General features: G+C 39.7%; 1 long non-coding RNA gene across 1 annotated transcript; it reads left to right on the forward strand.

The window, feature by feature from the left end:
- Nucleotides 1-683: 683 nt before the first annotated feature.
- LOC127785214 (uncharacterized) lies at nucleotides 684-2,356 on the forward strand. The gene is made up of 2 exons (XR_008019688.1): nucleotides 684-1,516; nucleotides 2,065-2,356. It is a non-coding gene; the product is annotated as an uncharacterized LOC127785214 (long non-coding RNA).
- The last annotated feature ends 3,858 nt before the right edge of the window (nucleotides 2,357-6,214 follow it).

Below are 6,214 nucleotides of genomic sequence, written 5' to 3' on the forward strand. Positions count from 1 at the left end.
AATTATATATATGTGACGGGTCAATCTGTTTAGCCTAACTTTAATTGGGTTTATTGCTACCCGTTAGAGGTGACGGCCTCCGTGACAGGTTGCTGGTATTCATCACAGATAGTTCATCAACGTTGGCCGGATCTGTAGTAATGAAGTGAAACAATTTAAATTTTAAAATTTGATCAACGAGGTGACTGAAAGAGACTCTTTCCCTCATTCTTAGCCTCTGTTAAATAATCTAAAAAAAAGTTATACGTACAAATGATATATTCAGTATTAGTTTTCTCCACAAGACTACAACCGATTCTGCTTAGGGCCATTGTTGCGTGAAAATTAAATGATGAATCAATGATGTCATGGTGGGCGGATCGGCCAAATTAAAATGGCTGAAAACTGATGCTTCGAACTGCTCGTGCATCACAAGCTAGAATCTGTTAGCACTTTACCAAACAGATACTTAGCGTTTGAACACGACGACCACTCCCAGCCCCATACATACATACATACATACATATATATATATATATATATATATATATATATATATATATATATATATATATATATATATATATATATATATATATATATACACAAAACAGGGATGTAGTATAGCTAAAACACACCCACACTCCTGTCCTCCACCCAGTCCGCACCCCCCCCCCCCCCCAAGCCCCAAGCCCCTTCTCGCATCCATATTCTGAGTAATATTTTTACTGGACATTACTTACACAACATATATAGATGTCTAACCACTTCTCCATTCAGTTACAATCAATCCGATCCTATTTTTTTGGATTTGAGAGATAGAGGCGGTCGCTTTGGCAGCTCGGTGGAGCAGTTGAGCGTCGGCAACGGCAGCAGCCTCGACTAGGAGCGGCGGCGGCGACGGAGAGGATGGAGCGACGTCCTCCATATCACTCTCCCGGCGCCGACGCCCGCCTCACCGGATGTGGCCACTTGCTTCTTTTCAACACGAAGAGAGACGGGAGAAGGAGAAGAAAGGGATGCCAGTGATGTTGCAACGTCTCCTCTGTGCACCTGGCATCAACCCCATCGATCTAGTCATCTCCTTTCTCCTGTTCCGCTTTGTTTTCTTTCTGTATTTGCTCTGACACACCCTTTGATTTTGTAGGATTTTCAATGTAGTCAGGCCCGCTGCTAGAGGCTGTTGTTTTCATGATGCATTTAGACGGCCAGTGGTGCTCCCCTTCAACCAAGTGATCGTCAGCGAGAGGAGCCGGCCGCGGTGGCCGGGGCAACGACTGGTGCTGCACCACTCTCCCAAGCTGAGGCCAACAAGAAGAGCAAGCAGCGTATCCCGGCTCCAATTGGAGAGATTCAAAATGTAAATTACAGTGCATCAATTATTTGTTGGGATGAAGACATCTGTTTTGTCTTTCGTTTTTATTGATTCGCAGGTATCCTTGTCAGAGCAGAACAACACCTACAACATGCACATACTCTGGTGTTTTTCTGCATCTGCTATTTTTGCCAACGAGATCATCGACTCCCCACCCTCCAGGTACAAATTTGATCCTTGGATATAATTGACTAGTGAATGCTAGAATCTAGATCATTCTGAATTTATGATTATTCTTTTCACTAAGAACATTAGGTCCATTTTTATTCTTTTTTTTGAACATTATCCATTTTTATTCTTGAAATCGTTTTTCATCTGAAAAGATGGCAGGTTTTATGTAGTTTACAACTTGTATGTTATTAATCTGAGATATCTGGATATTTTAGCCTGAAGCATCCCAATTACCTATTCTACATTTTTCGGCCAACTGCATTCTTAATTTTTCTTTTTTTGCACAATGTCATCGATTGCATATCGGGTCTAGGCGAGCCCAGGAACCACAGTTAAGGAAACAAAATGTGACCTCCATGCTTGTCTGAATAAAAAAAGAACTGTTGGCTAAAAGTAGGCATAAAGGAACCTAAACTGGTAGCTCAATTTTTTATGAAGCATTTTATTTCTTCTTCGGCAAACCATATCTCATTTAGAGTCATTTATGAGTGTAAATTAAAGACTTCTCTTATGATGTAATCGTTTTTGTTTATATCCAGGTGGCTGTGGGATTCTCTCTAGATATTTGTGGGTGATGGATATATGTCGATGGGAGACCTAAGGAATCTATAGTGCTTTGTCGGCTCAACATCGATATGTGGCACTAGCATCGTCTTGCTTGTTGGATTCGTGCATGTAATAGTAATTTAGTTACTAAGAGACATATGTTGAGAACTATCGGTGCAATAGTAACTTGGTTACTAAGAGAATTTTTTGGCAATATCAATATGTTATGTTGAGATTGGTGTAATATAAATTTATTTACTAAGAGAAATCTTGTGACGATGTTAATACGCTATTTTTAAGTAATTTATTTACTGCGAGAAAGTATGATAACCAATTAAGTGTAGTATTATCTTAAGTAATTTATTTACTAAGAGAATGAATGAGAACAACCCGACAGTAATTCATTTACTGAGAGAAGTAACCAATTGAGAAGGGCTGAAAACAACTTGGAAGTAATCCAATTATTGAGATAAGGAATGAATTGGATTCCGAGTAATTTATTTACTAATAAAAGATATTAACAGGGAGTAATTTAGTTACTACGTGTGCAAGAGAAATGTGCGGGTTATAGTTGGAATGGACATGCGAAAAGGTGCGGGATGACAATGTAAAGATCAATTATTAGTTAGTAATTCATTTACTAATAATAAGATATTATCTGCGAGTAATTTATTTACTGAAAGACAAAAATAGTGAGAGAGAGAAAAAGGTGCGGGAGACGGTGGGAGAGCCCCCTGGTGAGGGTGGGGGGGTGGGGGTGGGTGCTGTGAGGGGAGTAGTTTAGTTACTGCGCACCCCATATGCGGTTTAGCGCATTCCTATGTATATCTGTATATACATATACATATATATATATATATATATATATATATATATATACATATATATATATGGAAACATATCCTATGCACACAGGCCCTCACGTGTACACACGTGCACACCAACTAAAAAATGTCACTAAAAAATTTAGAAAAAATCATACACATACTTTCAATTGTATTACACCTAGGGTTAAAATCTTAACGTCAAATTCCTTATATTTTAGCCGTAACAAAAAAACAAAAAATCTGACTGTTTTAAGGTTGCAATTTTGTCAGAATTTTATCTTTTTTGTTATTCTCTATGTAGAATGAATTTGAAGATGCGACTTTGCACGTAGATGTAATACTATTGAAAGTACATGTATGAATTTTCCTAGATTTTTTTGTGATAATTTTTAGTTGGTGTACACGATGTGTACACGCGAGGGCCTGTGTGCATAGGATACGCTCCCTATATATATACATATACATATACATATATATACATATACATATATATATATATATATATATATATATATATATATATATATATATATATATATATATATATATATATATGCCGGAAACGCAAGCAGATTTTGATATATATATATATATATACATATATATATATGTATATACATACATATATATATATATATATATATATATATATATATATATATATATATATATATATATTTGCTTGTCACATTTTCTTACCTCTTCAAAATCTGCTTGCGTTTCCGGCATCTTATTGTTAGCTACATGATAAAATTAATAAGATCTGATCGTCAGGTGTGTTTGAAATGGTATTTGTTCTCTCTTTATATTAATCAAAAATTCAAAATCTTTGCCACCTATATTGTCCTTGGACTACATGCACACTATGCTCGCTCTGAGTGAAATATATATATGTGATCATAGCAATGTCGATGATGTTCAACACAAATATATATATGTGATTATAGCAATGTCGATGATGTTCAACAAAAAAAAAAAGCAATGTCGATGAACTGTGATCTCATCTTAATTAATCATTTAGTGACCTGTCCTTTATGTAGGACATTCCAGGACATCGTCTTCCCGAATCAAGATGCATTGACAGAGGGATTTGAATTAATGATGAGAGTTAATTGATTACATGATAGAAAGGTCTGTAACTAGTACTGATCGAGCTCAGGATACCCTTAATCAAATACATGCTTAGTAGAGTTATTTTCTTACCTCTTTAAAGGTAATAATAATGCATGCAAGGTACCACATCGATCGATCTCCTAGTATTAGCTTGTGATATATCTCGGTGGAACGCAAATTACTAGCATTGTAGAGAAAGGCAATATATATTTGTCCCACGATAACCCTCATACATACAAGCTAAGGTAGTATTTGGTTGCAAGAATGGGATGAGATGGGATGAACCCACTTTTAAAAGTGCTTAGTTTAGGGGTGAGTGGGATGGGTTGGTCCTTGGAGAGGAATATTCCTCTCAGATCCGGGACCAACCGATCCGGCCAAATCTTGCAGACGAACTCGTCCCACCTGGGACTAGCGAACGGCGTGACGACGCCCTGCTCGCCCTCGGGAGATGGTGGGCTCGAGCGAAGGCAGACGGATCGAGCGACGGCGGCGGCGGGGGCCTCCGCGACGGTGGATCCCGTGGTGGGGAGGGCAGATCCAGCGATGGGGACGGCTGCGGCAACCGCGCTCCTCCACCCGGACGACCGCGATGGTGGCCGGGGCCAAGGCCGAGGCCGACAGCGCCCTCCTCGGCGCGGCAGAGGTGGGGCCTGACGGCGATGCGGCCATGGGAGGCGAAAGGAGAAGGAGAGGGAGCCAGGGGAGGAGAGGAGGAGGCACTTGCCGGCGGTAGCGGAGAGGGAGGTAAGGGCAGAGGCGGAGGTGGCCATAGTTGCTCTGCCCGCTTGCCCGCTCATGCCGCTCCTCCACCTTCTTGTCGTCAGGTTGTAGTCGCGCACCTTCGCCCGGCTGGCCGTCATCGGTGGTTGCAAACGGTGTCCATCCCATCCCTCCCTCGTCCCTTCAACCAAACAAAAAAACTGGGATCTTCCTATTCTACAAACCAAACACGTGAGTGGAATCATCCTAACCCTAAAATCAGAGGTGGTTTAATCCATTCCACATAGTCCCAAAACCAAACACATGCTAAGTGCTCCCAGCTAGCAAGTGGCACTCTAATAAATCTCTACTATTATAAAAATTAAAAATATTTTTGTAGGTATTTTGGTACATCATCCGTGTTTGAGTTGGTTTTTAAGTTCGTTCATTTTTGGAAATGCAGTTCTGCGTTTGATTTCGATTTTAAACTCGTTTCCTTTTGGAAATACAGAAGGAGTCATATATGAAATCTCTTTAAAAAAACTCACATGCTAACTTAAGATAAAAGTCGTACTTCTAATTGCAGCTCATGATTTTCTAAAAAGAAACATTTAAGCGAATTCCCACAGTGAATTTTACCCTATCTAAATCGTATAACAATAATAAGATTAAAGTAGCATTCACCCGTTGCAACACACGGGTATATTTTCTAGTTAAATAAATATCTTAGTCATTAATTTTCAATTAACTCTGTGTACCCATTTGTTTCGACCATGAGATTAGATTCCTACCTCTCCTTCCCAATTTACGATGGCTCTCATGCATGGTTTGGTCCCACCAAAATAATTAATTAGGATTTCTCACAAAGAAAATCAACGAACAAAATTTTAGATGCAAAGCCACGGGAACAAAATGCAACACACCTCTCAGCTCGCCTTTTTTACCACTATCAAACAAGATGGACCTACACATCGTCTTTTCGATATTTGCCCAGAAACAAGCTAGAAGAAAGACACTTACATCTCTTTATTATTTGATCTCTAAACATACCGTGCCACTTCTCTCGATCTTTCTTTAAGCGTGTAACTTTTATACTACTCCATGGTAGTGGTGCTTATCTTCTGATCTGTTGTAACTAGCTTCAACAAAGTGATATATCAAAGCTCCATGGCTTTTGGATAATATATTTGTAGGATCGAATAGCAATAACTAAACCAATTAGAGAGAGAGAGGGGTGAATGGTTGCAGTACCAAAAAATTGAAACTTTTAGCGGAATTAAAAGTTACCCTCGAATCCAATGTAGATCGGTCTGATCGGAGTTGATCTGCTAGTCTGACAACGCCTATGCCGTGCGGTCTGACCGGTGTTGATCTCCCAGTCGAACTGCCCAGCAATCGCCTCTGCCTCCTGTCGCCGCCGCTGGTTAGACCACCGTGTTCCTGTCGGTCTGACCGTCTGCGAATCCGAGCAAACACAAATTGAAGATGTCTCAAAGTAGAT

The sequence above is a fragment of the Oryza glaberrima genome, chromosome 9 (genome assembly GCF_000147395.1).
Source record: "Oryza glaberrima chromosome 9, OglaRS2, whole genome shotgun sequence".
Taxonomy (NCBI): domain Eukaryota; kingdom Viridiplantae; phylum Streptophyta; class Magnoliopsida; order Poales; family Poaceae; genus Oryza; species Oryza glaberrima.